The sequence below is a fragment of the Hemicordylus capensis genome, chromosome 14 (genome assembly GCF_027244095.1).
Source record: "Hemicordylus capensis ecotype Gifberg chromosome 14, rHemCap1.1.pri, whole genome shotgun sequence".
In the NCBI taxonomy this organism is placed as follows: Eukaryota; Metazoa; Chordata; class Lepidosauria; order Squamata; family Cordylidae; genus Hemicordylus; species Hemicordylus capensis.
Genome location: NC_069670.1, coordinates 1,939,954 through 1,959,590, shown reverse-complemented (window position 1 = coordinate 1,959,590; position 19,637 = coordinate 1,939,954). Strand labels below are relative to the sequence as shown.

Below are 19,637 nucleotides of genomic sequence, written 5' to 3'. Positions count from 1 at the left end.
GGGAACAAGTCATGCTGGCTACCACAAGACCAGCGCTCCTCTCCTCCACCCCAGAAACCCACCCTCGTCAACAATCCAGAACTTTGACTCATGCACATCTGCCTTTGTGTGTTCAGAGAAAAACGAAAGGGTCCACCGTTTTCCCGAAACAAGGACCAACAGGCACCTACTGGCTGGAACAGATGAAAAGGGAAAAACTGGTATGCTCAGAGAAAGCAAATATTAATTTTAGAGCTGGAAGTGACCTTGGAGGTCTTCTGGGATCATAGGCACATAGGAAGGTGCCATATACTGAATCAGACCCTTGGTCCATCTAGCTCAGTATTGTCTACACCAGGGTTTCTTAACCTTGGGCCCCCAGATGTTGTTGGACTACAACTCCCAGAATCCCCAGACATGGCCTTTGTGGTTGGGGATTCTGGGAGTTGTAGTTCAACAACATCTGGGGGCTCAAGGTTAAGAAACCCTGGTCTACACACACACTGGCAGCGGCTTCTCCAAGGTTGCAGGCAGGAATGGAGATGCCAGGGAGGGAACTTGGAACCTTCCCCATGCAGGTTTTCAGGCACTCTCCCCAGAGCGGCCCCGTTTCTTTCTAGTGCTCACATGTAGTCTCCCATTCAATTGCAAACCAGGATGGACCCTGCTTAGCAAAGGGGACAATTCATGCGTGTTCTTCAAGACCAGCTCTCCTCCCCATATCTTCTCATTGTGTCTTACTGTAAAGCACTTTGAAGTTCTTTTTAAAAAAAAATAAAGAAAAGCAGGATCAGGTTTTTATTCTAAAATCAATCCATTTAAATGATGTATGTATTTATTTAACCTAAAAACACACAGATTTTATTTTTCACTGGAAAAGAAATCATGGGTTGTTATGCACCTTGTTTTCATAAATGGGGCCGGAGTTTGGCATTAGAGCCACGTGTAGACGGCCCCGGGTTCAATCCCTGGCAGCGTCTCTAGATAGGGCTGGGATAGGGCCTGCAACCTTGGAGAAGACGCTGCCAGTCAGTGCAGGCAATCCTGAGCTAGATGGACCAAGGGTCGGACTCGGTAGGAGGCAGCTTCCTATCTTCCTATGTTCCCGGAAGACCTCCAAGGTCACTTCCAGCCCTAACGTCCCACCATTCTACGGGCAGACGGCATCCACACACTCGGCCAAGCGGCTTCCTTCCATGTCTCAACAGGCTCCTTCTGGGGCCGTTGAGAAATCCTCCAGCAGTCAGGTGGACGTCACAGGCGTGGGATTTTCGGAGAGGAGCGGAGCGCTGGGAGGGGCCTTGCAGCGTGTGGGAGGGGACCCACCACACGCTGCCTAGATCAGGTCACACCAACAGCAGCGCCTTCCTCTTGCAGGAAGAGAGCAAACCGAGCGCTGAATGCCTCTTTCTTGCTCAAGAGGGGAAGGCAGGCAAAGTTGGCAAAGTCCACCAACTGTTAACTTCCTTGGGGTGAGGTGATGGGGCAAATCTTCCTCACATTTGGGTCCGCGCGGCTGCTCTGCTCTCTCTGAAAAGATGGCCTCTCTTTTTCTCCAAAGTTGACATTCTAGGTGGGGGCGAGCTGTATGTGTGTGTGTGTGTGTGTATATATATATATATATATATATATATATATAGGAACCAAGGGCTAAAACATGCGGTGCTTCCCACAAATTAGGGTGTGTTCTTCCCAAACAACACCCCCTCTGCTTTCCCTTTCATCTTTTAAGACCTGGGGCAAAGTCCAGACTAAGCTACTCAAGTTCCAGATAAGTTAATGGGTCTTCGGTTCCTGGATGGCTCAAAGAGGGGTTTGGATAAATTCGTGGAGGAGAGGTCTATCAATGGCTACTAGTCGGAGGGCTATAGGCCACCTCCAGCTTCAGAGGCAAGATGCCTCTACATACTAGTTGCAGGGGAGTAACAGTAGGAGAGAGGGCATGCCTTCAGCTCCTGCCTGTGGGCTTCCCTGGGGCATCTGGTGGGCCACTGTGGGAAACAGGATGCTGGACTATTATTATTATTATTTTATTTTTATTATTTATTCGATTTCTATACCGCCCTTCAAAAAATGGCTCAGGGCAGTTTACACAGAAAAATAATAAATAAATAAGATGGATCCCTGTCCCCAAAGGGCTCACAATAAAAAAAACACAACCCCTGCTAACTGGGGTAACACCAAAAAATCACAACCCCTGCTAACTGGGCAAAGAGGCACCTTTTAATGTGGTGATTCTCTTTATTTAGCAGGGGGAGAGTAACTGGCCCTATCCACCCCCAGCACAGCATCCCTCCAGTCACTGCGGCTAGTGTCTGTCTTATGTTTCTTTTTAGATTGTGAGCCCTTTGGGGACAGGGAGCCATCTTATTTGTTTGTTATTTCTCTTTGTAAACCGCCCTGAGCCATTTTTGGAAGGGCGGTATAGAAATCGAATTATTATTATTATTATTATTATTATTATTATTATTATTATTATTATTAAAAAAGAAACATAAGCGATAGACACCAGCAACAGTCACTGGAGGGATGCTGGGCTGGGGGTGGAGAGGGCCAGTTACTCTCCCCCTGCTAAATAAAAGAGAATTACCACGTTAAAAGGTGCCTCTTTGCCAAGTTAGCAGGGTCTTGGCAGGGACTAGATGGGTCTTCTTGGGCCTAATCCAGAAGGGCTGTTCTTATGTGCGTATTATTCAGTTGGCCTGGAGTCTCTCTAGCATCTGTCTCCAGGCAACCCCTGAAAGCAATCTAGGAAATTTTAAAGAAGTATGGTGAAAAATATGGGGGGGGGGGCTTTCTAGGAATAGCTTAGCACTGGCAACCCTACACACACAAGGGTTATCACCTCCCTCCTCAGCCATGCGAAAGGATGGTGTTGCTGCTGAGAAAAACCCCAGACTGAGGGATCTCACTCCTTAGGCATGGTTTACAGCAAGAAATCAGCCCTCAAAAGCTGGCTAACTTTCTGGCGAGGCTGTCTGAACAATGACGTGGCTTCTGAGTCAAGGCAGAGAGAGGAAACGGGGGCGAGGGGGTGCAAGGCGGCGTGGGGTAGGTGGCTGGGAGGCCGAGTGCAAAAATCACCCCCGCACCATTTTGCAAAAAGCTTGCTGCAGGATGAGGCCTTGCTCTTCTGTACCCCGGCTCCCCCGCGAAACGTGGCAGCAGGGGCCACATATTTTAATTCCGCGCCCTAATTAAAATAGGGCGCTAAATTAATGCTGATTTACGCCACTGTGGGGACTGGCGGCCTCAGCCCTTTGGTCGCTGAGAGCCAGGGCGTGGGATGGGGGCACCCCTTTTCCAACCGGGGCAGCGTGAGATCAGCCACAAGACCCCACACGCCTTCACCTCCACACTCCACGGTTCCGAAGCCAAGTTTGCCGATTCCGTGGCGAGGGCTGCCCTCCCAGCCCTCCGCAGGCCTTGCCCTTGCCGCCGTGGTGCCACCCTGCCCTGGCACGGCTCTCACACCCACCGTGAGAGAGGGTTCAAATTCCACCTTGGTTAAACACATTTTAGGAGCACAGAACAGCCCAAGTTGTTTTTCCCCTTCGGTGGGGGAAAGGACAAGAGGCTGAGCGAATGTCACTCCGCAAAGAAGAACCAGAAAGGACAAAGTTGATCACCGGGCAGCACGGAGTGGAAAATCCAGGCATATGTTTGAAGCAGAAGGAGCCAGGAAGGGGGAGAAATGGAGACAGGCAGACAGAGGTTTCCTGTCCTCTTCGCCTCCTGCCCTTCCCCACCGCCTGCTTCGGTTGGTGCTTTTGAATTTTGTCTCCCTCCTTCTCTCTCTCTCCAAAATGTGTCACGGGCTAAAAGAGACCGTGAGATCTTGGCCAAAAGGGATTGAAATCGCCTACTGAGAAAGGAACCTCTCACCCCACTCAGGCTAGGGTTAAAAAAACACCACCAAAACCCCACCCTGGGAAGTTTTTAAACTCGCCCCCACCCTGGGAACCTTCGATAAATCACCCGCCCTTCCGCCCCTGATTCTCTTCCGAATCAATGAAAGGCAGGGGTTTTTTTTTCAACCCAAGATGGGGACTTTTCGCCCAAGGCGCCGCCGAGAAGGCGAGCGAAGCCGATCGCCAAAAGCCGAGGGACGGAGAGAGACTCCAAGGCGCGACTTGGTCTTTCACAAAGCAGCAGTCCGTTGGGGAGGAAGAAGAGAGACACCTTCTCCCCCCACCCCAGGGCAAAAAAAGAACAGTCCACGCCGGCGCCCCACCGCCATCTCTCTTGCGCGGGTTTTGTCCTTTTTAAACAGAAGGAAGTGAGACCCTCAACTTCTGCACTGAGTCTCTCGGATCATCGAGGCTCTTCAACCTCGGAGGGGAGATCACAGCCAGGCAAGGCGCAGATCAAGATCGCAGCTTCCTCTCACCCACGGCCAGTTTCCTTCCCATACAGCGAAACGGATCATCATCATCATCATCATCTCTAAAAGACAGACAGGAGACCACCGAGGATCCTCCTTACCTGGCCTTCACCTGGCGCTGGGGAGCGGTGGGGGTTCCTCCCGGCGTCGCCCCTTCTCTCTGCCTCCAGTTCCCCCAGCCAGCGAGCCTGCTGGCTTCTCTCCCTGGCTGGCAGTGGAAACTTTCTCTCTCGCCTTGGGGACTCCTCTGACTCCAGCACGAGGTGTGGTTCTCCAGCCTCCTGCTGTGTGTGTGTGAGAATAAGGAAATGCTCCAAAGGGTCTGACTGAGACTGACACGCGATTCAATGCGCACAGCTCCGGGAGAGAAACTCACCAGCACCACCCCTGGGTGGCTGGGGCCCTGCAAGAGGGAGGGAGGGAGGGAGGGAGCCGCTTCCTCTAGGCCTTTGCTCAGCTTGGGCTTAGTTAGCATCTGCTTTGTTGTCTGCTTGAGGACTGGGATAAAGATCCTTCCACCCCATCCTTGGCATGTAGAAGGAACCAGGTTCAATCCCTGGCAGCATCTCCAAGCACGGCGGGGGGAAACCGCCCTGGAGAGCTGCTTCCGGCCTGTGCAGGCAAGGCTGAGCTTGACGGAGCAAGGGACTGGCTCAGTATGGCAACAGCGTTCTCTCTCGTTTTGTTTTCATCCGTGTGTGCGGAGTGAATTTTGTTCTGGGCGGGGAGTGTCAAGGGGGTCTGTGTGCACGTGCCTTCAGAATGGGGCCTTCCTGATTCAACACGTTTTCTGATGTGTCCTCTCAATTTACCTGTTGTATTGTTTTTATGCCTGTTTTTATATGTTTTTATATATATTTTTAGCTTGATGTTTTTATTGCCTTTTTATTGTATGTTTTAACTTTTGTAAACCGCCTTGGGGTTGTCTTTTAACGAAAGGCAGTATAGAAATGCAAAAATAAATAAAATAAAATAAAATAAAAATTCATTTTTGATCCCGCTCAGGAAGGCCCCATTCTGAATGCACGTGCACGCACGCACACACAGCCTCCTCAGTACTGCTGCCCAGAACCAAACTCATTCCACACACAGATGACAAAAAAAGAGAGAGAACGCTGCCTGAGTGGGATCTAAAATTAATTGAGCGGACATTAAAAAAAACTTGTGAGCACAGGCATGTGTGCTCATGCCTTAGAGCAGGCCTGCTCAACTTCAGCCCTCCTGCAGATGTTGGCCTACAACTCTCATAATCCCTGGCTATTGGCCTCTGGCTGGGGATTATGGGAATTGTAGTCCAAAAACAGATGGGGTGGGGGCCCTAAGTTGAACAGCCCTGCCTTAGAGGGAGCACTTTATGGCAGCTTCCAGCATACCTACCACTCTTCTTACATTCTTATAGAGCAGGGGTTCTCAACCTTGGGTCCCCAGATGTTGATGGACTTCAACTCCCATAATCCCCAGCCCCAATGGCCTTTGGCTGGGGATTATGGGAGTTGAAGTCCATCAACATCTGGGGACCCAAGGTTGAGAACCCCTGTTATAGAGAAAGACGCATTCATGGAACCAGACTCGTGGATATCTATCAGCTATGACAGGCAGTCACTGCAACCTCCATGTTCAGAAGGAGTCTACCCCAGGGGCTGGGGACAAACAAGTGGGGTGGGCTCTTGACTTCAGGCCTGCTTGAGGTTTTCCTTTGGGAAGAGGATGCCATTTTTTAAAAAAATCAAAATAAAACAGTGCATCCTGGTATCACAGAGGGTTTCCCCCACTGAAGGGAAGCAGTTGGAAGGAAGGGTACCTCTGAGCACATGCTTCTGTGTTTCTTTTTTAAATTCATGGTATATGAAGGGATACATAACAATGACCCGCAGCATTTTACCAGGGACAGGAATCACAAAACAGGATCCATCCATCCTTGGTAAATAGAGCAGTCGGAGAGTGCTTCCTTGGCAAACAAGAGAGGAACAGATTGGATGAGATTACATAAGCGTGAAACATAGCTCCTCCATAATTCATTGCCCCAAAAGCACTGGCCATTGAAAAATTAATGAAATAAAGATAGAGAAGAAGAATGGTCTGGAAAAGATTGCACAGAAACTTTCTCAGCTCCTTCTCCCAGGCGTTTTACGTAAACGTTGAGCACCTGTTGCCAGCCATGCTGTTAACCCGTTTGAGCGCAGGCGTGTTATAACTGCAGCCCTGTGGGAGAGAGTTCCACAAGCTAACAGTAAGCGCCGGCCATGCTCCCCAAAGCAGTGCTTACAGCAGGCCTCATCTAGAGTCCAGAATTGAGGAAGAAGCTGGCTGTTGATCTGTGAGGAGTGCGGTCCAAAACAGGCAGCAGTCCAGATCCAAGGCAGGAAGAGAAGATCTGAGTGGGTCCAGAGGCAGGTTCGGAGTCAATGCCAGGCAGGGATCAAGAGCCAAGGAAATGGAGTAGGCGCTTAGACAGAGCATCTTCACACTCAAGATTAGTTCTTCAGACTAAGGAGAGCAGGTGCTGAGGCCCAGGCTTTATAGGGTCTATTGGGCAGGGATTGGTTCCTTAAGGTCAGCTGACAGAATGCTCACGCAGGCTGGTACTGCAGCTTAGGTGGCACTCTTGAGCCACAGAATTCAGAGCACCAGGCCTGTCGCGGAAACAGCGCTGGAGTGAGTCAGGAACTTGTCTGTTGGGAAACCTGGTACACACTCATGTATGCGCATGTGCACACTCACGCCCAGTTCCTTAAGCCCTGCTGTTTTGTGAAACTTTTACTTACATTTTGTTGAAACATTTTGTTCTTTTGCATGCTCCCTCCTCAACACATTTTCTCTTAATATAAAATTAATAATAATAATAATAATAATAATAATCAACCACAAACAGCAAGTGTCGCCTTTGTAAAGAAGCAGATGAAACCGTGGACCACCTCATCAGCTGTTGTAAAAAGATCGCACAGACTGACTACAAACAAAGACATGACAAAGTAGCAGGGATGATACACTGGAACATCTGCAAAAAATACAAGCTACCTGTAGCCAAAAATTGGTGGGACCATAAAATTGAAAAAGTTGAAGAGAATGAAGATGTAAAAATATTATGGGACTTCCGACTACAAACAGACCAACATCTGCCACACAATACACCAGATATAACTGTAGTCGAGAAGAAAGAAAAACAAGTCAAAATAATCGATGTAGCAATACCAGGGGATAGCAGAATAGAAGAAAAAGAAATAGAAAAAAATCACCAAATACAAAGATCTACAAACTGAAATGGAAAGGCTGTGGCAGAAAAAGACCCAAATAATCCCAGTGGTAATTGACACCCTGGGTGCAGTCCCAAAAGACCTTGAAGAGCACCTCAACACCATCGGGGCCACAGAAATCACCATCAGCCAATTACAAAAAGCAGCTTTACTGGGAACAGCCTATTTTCTGCGACGATATCTATAACAACATTGACAATAAAATTCTGGCATCCCAGGTCCTTGGGAAGGACTCGATGTCTGGATAAAACAAACCAGTCAATAACACCTGTCTGACTGTGTAAACAAGAAATAATTAATACCCTAATCCTGTGTGGTGTAGTATTATAGGGTGGTATTATAGGGTGGTAAAATCCTTTGGGATTTTAGAATACAAACTGATAGGCATTTAGCACACAATATGCCAGATCTAATAACCCGAGAAGAATCGGGTTCTCATAATTGATATTGCAATCCCAGGGGATAGACAAGTCAGCGAAAAACAACTGGAGAAAATAACTAAATACAAGGACCTTCAGATTGAAATTGAGCGGCTCTGGAAAAAGAAAACAGTAGTGGTGCCAATAGTTGTTGGTGCCCTTGGTGCAGTATCAAAAGAACTTGAACACCATCTTGACACCTTGGGCATTGATAAAATTACAGCACATCAGCTACAGGAGGCCACACTACTTGGGACAGCACGAATGCTACGACGCTATCTTTAATTCTTCTTTGGTTATCCTAGACCCTTGGAAAGGGCCCGATAATTAAAGTACCAAATCCAGTCAATAACGTCCAGCAGACTGTGTGTAAATAGATAATAATACCACCCAAACCTTGTTAATGTGTATATAAGGTATCGCTGAAGTTCTTCCCCACCATTCAGCTTTCATTGCAAAGCTGGGTTTGTGCATCTAATGGATGACATTTTAAAAAATCCTGTCCTTCCTCTAACTTGGCCTGTAATCTCTCACAACACGGGCCATCACTTACATGGCCCGTAATCCCTCACAACAACCTTGTGAGGTAGATTAAGCTAAGCGCTAGTGACTGGCTAAAAGTGAGCTCTGTGGCTCAGCAGGGATTTGAACTCGGATCTTTCTACTCCCAGTCCAACCTACAGTACTAAGCTACAACATGCTAGCTGAAATTAGTAAGTGACAGAGCAGTTCTTCAGCAATGTGCAATAGGTGGTTGGGAAAAGAGTTCTGTTCTCAGACGGAAATCCCTGGTGTGATAATAGAGGGTGTTACAATGATCACTGTTGTCTATTTTTGTAACGGTGGCAAGGAGGTACATGGTGTTTAACAATGTAACTCAGGCCTAAGAATTCAGCTCTCTGCTCCCAAAGAGCTTACAGTTTAAATAGCATACAGTCCAAGACCACAAGGGCACCCCTGTTTTTAATTTATGAAATGCTGGAGGATCTGAGGTTGGGAAAATCAACGTGGGAAGCTTACGTCCGCCTGCTCTGTCTTGAATATCATCACCTCCTCTTTGGGGGAGTGGAGGGGGACGGAACCGGAATGGGCCAGCCAGCCTTTGAAGTATGTCCTGTTCCCATAGGTCTTTCCCAAGCAATGTCTCAAAAGCTGCAATCTGAAATTAATTATCCCCCTCTCTTTCCGGTTTTGGAAAATACCTCTCTCCTTTCAAACAGCTCAGGTTTCTCCACAACCGTAGGCTCGGGGATGAGTTTTAAAAGAACGCCTCACATTGTTTGTTAAAAAACCAACACAGACATGCCAGAGATTTGCAAGGATGGACATTACCAATGCATCACCCCTGACGGAATCAAATGAGATCACAGCCGATTTCAAAACGGTCCTATAATTACAGTCCATCCAACGGAAGAATGAATGTACTGATTTCATCATCAGAATTTTGAATTCTGTATAATTTGACATAAAAGCCTCCGATGATTCCATCGCCTGAATTACAGTTGTCAGAACAGTGGAAGGTTTGCCGAAAACTCCAGATTTCACTATTATTAGATTTATATTCTGCCTTTCTCCCAAAAATTGCTATTGAAGGCAGTGTACAATAAAATAAGACAACATATGTGGAAAGGTAACGTATAAATTATAAACCTAACCTCCCCAAATGTTCCGTTTCCATATCTATAAAATGCACATACACAAGTACAACGTCTTGCAGTTTGCAAGCATATTAATGTCTTATCTCTCTGTGGCTCTATGAGGTATCATCTTAGGTATCGTTCCCACTATGGGAAACACCTATATCAGGCAGCGGCGATATAGGAAGATGCTGAAAGGCATCATCTCAGACTGTGCGGGAGATGGCAATGGTCAACCCCTCCTGTATTCTACCAACAGAAAACCACAGGGCTCTGTGGGTGCCAGGATTTGAAATCAACTTGACAACACACTTTGTTTGTTTGTTTGCTTGTTTTAGGGGATGGGGCCACTCTGGGAAAGTTCCCTCCCTGGCAGCATCTCCAAGACAGGACAAGATAGATAGATAGATAGATAGATAGATAGATAGATAGATAGATTGATTGATTGATTTTAGGACAAGATTTTTTTATTGAACCAACAAACTACCAAAGCATACAGTGATAGGGCTGAGAGAGATCCCCGCCTGCAACCTTGGAGAAGCCGCTGCCAGTCTGTGAAGACAATACTGAGCTAGATGGACCAGTGGTCTGACTCAGTATATGGCAGCTTCCTATGTATAAGGCTACATGCACTGGTGTTCAGTAATGATTCTCCAACTCTTTTAGGCCTTCTTATCATCCACTTGTTGGGTCTTGGGATTAATGCTGCTCACCGCATGGGGAGTATTTCTACCAGAAGCAAATCTGAGGAAGTGGCCTGTCGTCCAGGGAAGTGAAAAATACAACGATCAACCTGGTCACAATGCCACACAAAATGCAGGGTGATCTTTGTGGCAACGGACTCACACAGCAGCAACCCCTCTGGGAGTTTCTACTGGAAGTGTCCCTAAACGTCGATCTGCCGGGATGGAGTGGTGTGGCCCCCCCTTTCTGAGGACCTTCTGCGTTTATTTTAAATTTTCTGCTCATAAACTGATGCAGAATGCGTTGACCCAAGTCTGGCGAGAAACGTGGTCCCCCCAAAGGGAAATTCCCCTGCATGGGAAAGGAAGTCTGATGAAGAAAATCAGCACCGGAGGAGAATCCATTGGTGACCTTTTCCCAGCGCAGCTTTGAGCGAGGTCGAGCCGAAAGAGCTGGAAGGAAGGCTCTCGTTGGTACCCACAAAAGCCCCCTTTTCTCGCCCACTTCTTCTTGCTTTAAGCCAGGGAAGCCCTAACAAGGAAGCCTTTGTCCCACACTTGAAAAATCTCGTCACCATAATTAATAGCATGCCCAGAGCCTGGTGGGTGCTGGGACAGGACTGAAGAGCCCCTTTCAACGGCGTTTTCATCTTATGATCCTCCTCCCTTTCCCTCCCTGCTGCAAGAGTTCCTTGGCCTCTTTTTGTCCCTGAAAGGTGGGGAGGGGGGACCCCCCCAAATCAATCACAAACAACTCCCCAAATCGACCACGTTTTGCTGATATTGTTAACAACTTCTCAGAGTCCATTTGGTAAAGCTAAGACTTGTTTCCAAAAGCAAGGCTTAAATTGCACGGGAATCTCTTCCATGCTACACTTGTAATGATTGCTAAGGCAGGAGAGAAAGAAGTTCTACCATCTTGACCCTTAGGGTGACATCTTAGGGTGTGCAGGCACACCACACAGGGGCGTATCTAGGGTAGGGCAGGAAGGGCACGTGCCCCGGGCGCCACTTGAAGGGGGCGCCACTTTTTAAAATTAAAAAAAAATCGCCATCGAAAACAAAATGGCCACTGCACATGTTCAAATGGCCTCTGTGAGGCCCTAGGCCATGCCAGGTCTCATGGAGGCCATTTGAGCATGCATGGTGGCCTTTTTTTCAGCTGCCATTTTTTAAAATTATTTTAAAAAATGGCCATCACACATGCTCAAATGGCCCCTGCGAGGCCCTAGAGGCCAGGGGGGAGGGGGAACCTTTGCAGACCCCCCCATAGCCTTTAGGAAGCCCCCTGAAGGGGCTACAGGTAAAAAAATATATAATATAAGTCACTGTGCACATATTCAGATTGGCACTATGTACAGAGAATCAGGGCTTGTGAATACTGAGCTGAAGCTTATGAACCAGGATTGTATCCATTTGCTCTTACTTTGCTTCTTGTGATAAGTGAGTTAAATGTGATGTCTTAATAATATTAATGGTGAGTTTGTCTTTGAAGCGGTGTGAAATCCTTAATATTAAGGCCACTGGGAGTTTCTTGCTCTCTTTCTCTCATTTTAACTGTCTTTCTGAAAGACTAGAATATATTCCAAGCAGTAACACAGTTTACTCTGCATATCCTTGAATTATTTTCAGAGTATCTGGGAAAAGTCAAATTTTCCATTTATTCTTAAAACGTATGTAATAGTGATGCTACAATGCATAGTAGAGAATTAGACAGGCACTTCTGTTTAGTTTTCCAAGTACACCTCCACATAGTCTTTGGGTATTTCATGAGCCCCAGCATACTGAAATTTGTAGTTTTCCAGCATTTTTTGGTCTGGCTACGTCCACTGAGAAATAGTTTTTGAAATATTAAAAGATTAACGAGCTTGACTTGTATTTTTCAGCTGATATTATGGTAAAGTTATCTGAAAGATGAGTGTCAGCTGTTTGGACAGGGGGCGCAATTTCAGTGCTTGCCCTAGGTGCTATTTTCCCTAGATACGCCTCTGACACCACAAAGCCAGAATCACTTTACCAGGTCAGCAAGGCTGCAACCTTTCATTGACTATCAGATTAGGTTAACTAATTAAAAACTTTTAAAGCATCCTGATTAATTGGGCAACACTCTTTAAAAAAAATCAAATTATTTTTAATACGAATACTTACAAAAACTGCAGGTGGCAGACATTGTCTTGGAAGAGGAATTCCCTCTTTATTCTCCTACAGGATTGGGCCTCTCCAAATACAACCTGGGAGGAGGCATTCCCCCTTCACACCCACACAGGAAGAGGCATTCCCCCTTCACTCCCACCTTCACTCCCACATAGGAGGGAATGCCTTTTCAAAATACCACCCGAGAAGAAGTATTCCTCCTCCCTCCCACACAGGAGAGAATGCCTCTCCCAATACCACCTAAGAGGAGGCATTCCCCCTTTATTCCGGATTAGCTTCATCCAGCAAATATGGGCTGGGAAGAACTGTTTGTCAACATAATGCGTAACCACAGCTTACGATCCCGTAACTCCGTATCCTGAGTCTTCTTCAAGCTTCCCCGGCATGTTGCCTGAGCTGGGAGGCTTTCCAAATGTCACCTGAAAAAGAGCCTTTAAGTTATGTACAGGATGCAATGAAGTGTGTCCCTCCTCCTTTTGGACCTCTGCTGGTGGGTTTGAAGCACAGGAGTGGAAGTCAACACTGAGAGTGTAAATGAGTAGGGCCCAGAGGAGAAGGGAGGCCATCTCCCTGCCTTAATGCAACGTGACGTGCACAAAACCGTTGTGGCAGCTTGTCCAAAAGATTTCCGTTGTGCCAGCCAGGACGCACCGGAGCGTTTGGGGGCAACCAATCAGACAGTAGGGGAGAGACGCAAAAGAGACGTGCGTGTAGTTAAGAAAAGAAGATTTAAAGCCGCATTAGAATGAAAGAGAGAGAGAGCGTGCAAAAGAATGAATGACGCGCCCGTCTCTGCAAGACCACAAAGAAGCCAAGTGCCTGCAACACCTTGAATCCCCTCGGCCACGAAAACCACAGCCTTTCAGCACCCTCTAAAGGCAGCCTTTATAAAACAAAACAAAACAAAGCCTACTTCACATGCTAGGAAAGAGAGGGGCTTTGGGTGGAAACCAGGCCCGAAATAGAAGGGCTCAACACTGGAACGCAGGAAGCTGCCGGCCCAAGTCAGACGCTGGGTCCATCTAGTTCAAGGTTGCAGGCAGGAATCTCTCCCAGCCCTACCTGGAGATGGTGCCAGGGATTGAACCTGGGCCCTTTGGCCTGCCAAGCAGATGCTCTTCCCTGGAGCGATATGGCCTATCTCAAGGCTGCTTCCCATCTCCTCATCTTGCTCCCTACATTTTGGAATGAATGACCTGGTCTTGCTGCATTAAGAAGCCTTCGTTGCTGCCTTTTAAAAAGGAATTCTTTTTTTAAAAAATTGCTGGATTTTGTCCATAGCACAATGCATGTGCATAGAACATAGGAAGCTGCTGTATATAGTGAGTCACCTCAGTATTGTCTACCCAGACTGGCAGCGGCTTCCCCAAGGTTGCAGGCAGGAGTCTCTCTCAGCCCTGTCTTGGAGATGCTGCCAGGGAGGGGACTTGGAACCTTCTGCTCTTCCCAGAGTGGCTCCATCCCTAAAGGGGGGAATATCTTGCAGTGCTCACACATCAAGTCTCCCATTCAGATGCAACCAGGGCAGACCCTGCTTAGCTAAGGGGACAAGTCATGCTTGCGACCACCAGACCAGCTCTCCTCCCTTAGACGCCATGTCTGATGTCAAACGTGGGGTGTGCTCCCAAACGTGGCCATGCGGCCTGTTTTGGGACCCAAATCGGCCTACGTTGTTTTTAAAGGCAGGGAGAGTCGCTCTGGCCCACGCTGCCCAATGCAGTGCAAGTCGATCTCCCTTCCAAACGGGCTGCACGGCCCCATTTGGGAGGGAGACCACACCCCCGTGTCTGACGTCAGATGTGGGGTGTGGCTATCTGGGCCCCTGCGTCTGACATCAGACACGGGGTGGGGGGCAGGGGGCCAAAGACAGGCTTAGGGGTGGGTCCGGACCGGTCCGGAGGCCATTGTAAAGGCCTCCAGACCGGTTCGGACCTGGTCGGTCCAGTCCGGGTGGAGGGGGTCCCCTTAACGGCTGGGAGGGTTTACTTACTCCTCCCGCCGCTTTGCCCCCTCCAGCGCCCGTAGTTATTGTAGGAATTGGGGCGTCAGGATACCTCCCCACCGCCCCTTCTTGCTCTGCTATTCAAAAGGAGAGAACAAGCCTTCTGCGCATGCGCACGCGGCGCGGCACACGAACTTCACCGATGCGACAGGTAGACCGGGCCTCCGACCACTGGAGGCCCGGTCTACCCACCGGGACGAGGCTGGTCGGAGGCCCGGTCTACCTGTCGCGTCGGTGAAGTTTGCGCGCCGTGCCGTGTGCGCATGCGCAGAAGGCTTGTTCTCTCCTTTTGAATAGCGGAGCAAGAAGGGGTGGCGGGGAGGTATCCTGACGCCCCAATTCCTACAATAACTATGGGTGCTGGAGGGGGCAAAGCGGCGGGAAGGGTAAGTAAACCCTCCCCGCCCTTAAAGGGACCCCCTCCACAGTGCTGGACCGCAGCTGTGCGGTTCCGTGCACACCCCTAGATGGGCTGCCGTCAGCCTCCCTCTGCGCCTGGTACTCTCACTACTCATGTAGTGGCTTTCCCTTTTGCACAGAATAAGGCGTCAGTGAGCAATATTTGTTTTTCACACCCTTCCAATCCAGAGTGGAACCACAATGGAAACTCCCGTCACCGTGCCCTGGGTCTGGTTCTGGTTTCAGGTTTTCCTCTGGGGGGAGAATGCCTGGCATTATTCTCACGGAGCAACAGAACGCAGAAGGGACGGGGCCAGAACTGAAAGTCAACTTTATCTGGAGGAATCCACAAGGAAGAGGCTGGCAGGAATCTATCACCCCATTGGTGGGGAGTTGGAGGAAACTGTGTGAATAGGGCCCCTGGAAGCTCCAGCATGAGACCCCCGAGCCGGGAGGCTGCTTTTTTCCCCTTTTCCATTTCATGCCTCCTGGGAACGCAGGATACTTACTAAACTGGCAACATTGGGCTTGTGATCCGCTTATGGGGATTCGAACTCGGGTCTCCCCGGTCCTAGTCCAGCACTCTAACCACTACACCACGCTGGCTCTCTCTATTAGACACGGAGCGGCAGGAAGATTTATCGAAGTCTCCGGGTTTCTATTGTAAGGATACCACAAGGTACCTTGTTGCTCCTTTTTCTTATCTGCAACAATTGGACATCCCCAGATATAGGTTGGCTTTCACACAGGCCAGATGTAGATGCCTTCCCTCTGCTGTCCTTGAAGGACGTTGCAGTGGGACTCCTTCTGCGGAGCGTCTCTGCCCCTGTGGCGATGGGGAAGTTGAAACCATCGAACATGTTTTGCTTCATTGCTCCTCTTATAGGGACTTGCGTTTAGAACGAATATCTGCACTGCTGCCTCGTTTCCCAGGAAATTCGCCTTGCCAGCGAGTGGCTTTCCTGCTTGAGGACAGCATACCTGCCATTACTCGGAAAGTGGTGGGCTTTTGTGCAGCAGCTCGAAGAGTGCGCCAGTTTTTAACTAACAGTCCTAGTGCTGCTCTATAACCTTTCAGTTACAACATTGTTGATGGGTTAGACTGTTGACTTGTTTTGCTTTTGTTTTTTAAATTTATTTATATTTTAATTGTATCCCCCCCCCTTGTTGTGCTGGTCATAGACCGTAATAAACTTTGATTGACTGAGCCTCCCGGACGAGGGTCTCCTCATGAGTAGCCGCGGTGCAACATCGCAACTCACAAGCAAAAAAACGGGTTTGCGGAGTGCTTGCTCCGCAAACCTGGTTTAAGCGGAGGGGTAGTTTGGCGGGTTAACCACCTGGAGGCCACTGGGCTCATCTGCGAGCCTGGTGGTTCTCACGGTCAGGGGAAATCGGGCCCTAGCCCGATTTCGCCTGATCGTGGGAATAGCCTCCTAAGATAGAAGTGATTGTGTGGAAGCAAGGTCGGAGGAAAAGCTACCCAGGTTTCCCTCCTACCTTGCTTCCACTCCACCGAAAATTGGGAGCACACACAAATCCCAAACCTGGGTAGAACCCAGCTTTTGATGGTGTGAATCCTCCTTCTGAGTTTTTTTCCACACCACTGCAACACACCCAGTGTGGAAAGTTAAGAACGTAAGAACAGGTGGATCCACCCTGCCCAAGGCCTATCTCGTCCAGCATCCTGTTTCACACTGTGGCCCCCTGGATGCTTCTGGGAAACACTCAAAGCAGCACCCCCGCCGAGGATGCTGCTCTCACCAGGACCAGAACGATGCAATGGCTGTGGCTGAAGGTGGCCTAGCCTTTTGAAAAGGCCTTTGAAATGATGACACGCGTTTGGATGGCTTTAAAAGGGAGGTCAGAGACGTTCACAGAGGAGGGTCGCGGCGGCTGCTAGCCACGATGGCTCAGTGGATGGGGCCGGGGTTCAGTGGCAGAGCATCTATTTTGCACAAAGAAGGACCCAGGTTTAATCCCTGGCGGCATCTCCAAGAGAGGGCTAAGAGAGACTCCTGCCTGCAACCTTGGAGAAGCTGCTGCCAGTCAGTGCAGACAATCCTGAGCTAGATAGACCAAGGGTCTGACTCAGGGAGGTGGTTCCCATGATCAGTGAGGCTGTTCCCTGTGCGAGCTGGAGAGACCCTTGAGCCGGGAGGCTGCTTTTCAGCCTCCCAGTCGGGGGGGTCCACTCATGAGTTGCTGCGGCGCAGAGCCACGTTGCGGCAACCCACGATCATAGAGACCAGGTCAGCGGAGGGCTCGCTCCACTAACCTGGGCTTAGGGGAGGGCTCCGTCAGCGGGTGACCCACTTGAGAGCAACCGGTCTCGCCTGTGGGGCCCGGTGGCCCCCGCGGTCGCCGGAAAGTGGGCCAGGCTCCCTTAACCCACTTATTATTATTATTATTAGTAGTAGTATTAGTATTATTATTTTACATTTATCTCCCGCTCTTCCTCCAAGGAGCCCAGAGCGGTGTACTACATACTTGAATTTCTCTTTCACAACAACCCTGTGAGGTAGGCTAGGCTGAGAGAGAAGTGACTGGCCCAGAGTCACCCAGCAAGTCTCGTGGCTGAATGGGGATTTGAACTCGGGTCTCCCCGGTCCTAGTCCAGCACTCTAACCACTACACCACGCTGGCTCTTTTGGCGATCGTGAGAATCGCCTCTGTATATGGCGGCTTCCTATGGAACCCCCATGTTGCAAAGCAGTCAACATCTGAGCACCGGTTACTCGGGGCGGAAGTCTTGGAGAGCAGTTGTCTTCATGCCCTGCCCGTGGGCTCCCCAGAGGCATTGAACTGGTCGTTGCGGGGAAGTGGAAGCAGGACCAGATAGCAATAGCAATAGCACTTACATTTATATACCGCTTTATAGCCGGAGCTCTCTAAGCGGTTTACAATGATTTTAGCATATTGCCCCCCAACATTCTGGGTACTCATTTTACCGACCTCGGAAGGATGGAAGGCTGAGTCAACCTTGAGCCCCTGGTCAGGATCAAACTTGTAATCTTCTGGTTACAGGGCGGCAGTTTTACCACTGCACCACCAGGGGCAGATGGACCTTGGGTATGATCTGGAAGGATGCCTTTTTCTGGAAGTGCAAGGTGTGGCATTAACTAAGGTCCTTCACGACATATTAATGGCTCTTTAAAAGGATTAGGTCAATTCACAGTGAACAGGCCATCCACTGACCATGATGGCTTGCCAGAGCCTCCAGGTGCAGAGGCAGTCTACCTGTGAATATCAGCGGGGACAGAGACCAGGATTTCCTCCATATAACAGAGGCAGGAGCAGTAACGTTTTTGGCAACATATCCCTGCTGCAACATAACCCCCGCTAACTGGGCAAAGAGGCACCTTTTAACGTGGTGATTCTCTTTCTTTAGCAGGGGGAGAGTAATTGGCCCTATCCACCCCCAGCACAGGACCTCCAGTGACTGTTGCTGGTGGGATCCATCTCATTCATTCATTCATTCATTAGTAAACTGCCCCAAGCCATTTTTGGAAAGGCAGTATAGAAATTGAATTAACAACAACAACAACAACCACCCTGGGTTACTACCACATCCGGGCACTTCAGCACAAGAACTCAGAACAATCCCGCTGGATCAAGCCAAGATGCAGCATCCTTAGCCCCTTAGGGGCCAACCCGATACTTCTGGAAGGCCCCTATGGAAGCAACGAGTGGGGAGTAGCCGGGGCGTAGCGTCCGTTGGGCGAGGGGGTGCAAATGTCCCTGGGCCCGGAGGGTCAAGGAGCCCACAAAGGCCCCTGTGCACCCCCGCCCACTGCCATTTACCCGTTGGTGGCAGCAGGGGGCGGACGGGCTTCTTCCGCCTCTCTGGGCAGCGTGCCGGCTTCTCTCACGCCTGCGCACAGGCCTCCCCATTGAGTCGGGAGAGGGTTGCATGCCGTGATGTCATGGCAACCAAAGCTCTCGCTACTCAATGGGAAGTACCGCACGCCCCAGCTAGGGAATGGGGAGGCTGGCTGGGGAGAAGCCCAACCCTGCAACGGGGAGCATGGCGGCAGGCCTGGAAAGTAGGGGGCTGGCTTTGGAGCTGGGGCACACGGGGAGCCCCCAAAACAACTTTGTCCCCAGGAGGCCGGAAGCCTCCCCTGGGAGTAGCTTGTTTCCTGAAAGCGGTACTGAGAGCGGCCTACCATCTCTGAGCCAAGATGCTTCATATGATCTTGGGGTCTCGCAGTAAAGATCATGAATTGTCCCCTTTGCTAAGCAGGGGCTGGCATTTGGATGGGTGACTCCACGGGAGGAGAGCTGGTCTGGGGGTAGCAAGCATGACTTTATTTTATTTGTTCATTTTTTACATTTATATCTTGCTTTTCCTCCAAGGAGGAAAACTACATACTTAAGTTTCTCCTCACAACAACCCTGTGAAGTAGGTGAGGCTGAGAGAGAGAGAAGTGACTGGCCAAGAGTCACCCAGCAAGTCTCATGGCTGGGTGGGGATTTGAACTCGGGTCTCCCCGGTCCTAGTCCAGCACTCTAACCACTACACCACGCTGTCCCCTTAGCTAAGCAGGGTCTGCCCTGGTTGCATTTGAATGGGAGACTTGATGTGTGAGCTCTGGAAGAGATTCCCCTGAGGGAATGGGGCCGCTCTGGGAAGAGCAGAAGGTTCCAAGTTCCCTCCCTGGCAGCATCTCCAAGATAGGGCTGAAAGAGACTCTTGCCTGCAACCTTGGAGAACCCGCTGCCA

General features: G+C 49.5%; 1 protein-coding gene across 1 annotated transcript in view; it reads right to left on the bottom strand.

Moving 5' to 3' along the window:
• Nucleotides 1-4,695, bottom strand: part of CDC42SE1 (CDC42 small effector 1) — a 51,266-nt gene extending 46,571 nt beyond the window's left edge. Inside the window, exon 1 of the mRNA XM_053278540.1 lies at nt 4,465-4,695. The gene's annotated coding sequence lies outside the window, so the exon portion shown is untranslated. The remainder of the gene's footprint in view (nt 1-4,464) is intronic.
• Between the last annotated feature and the right edge of the window lie 14,942 nt (nt 4,696-19,637).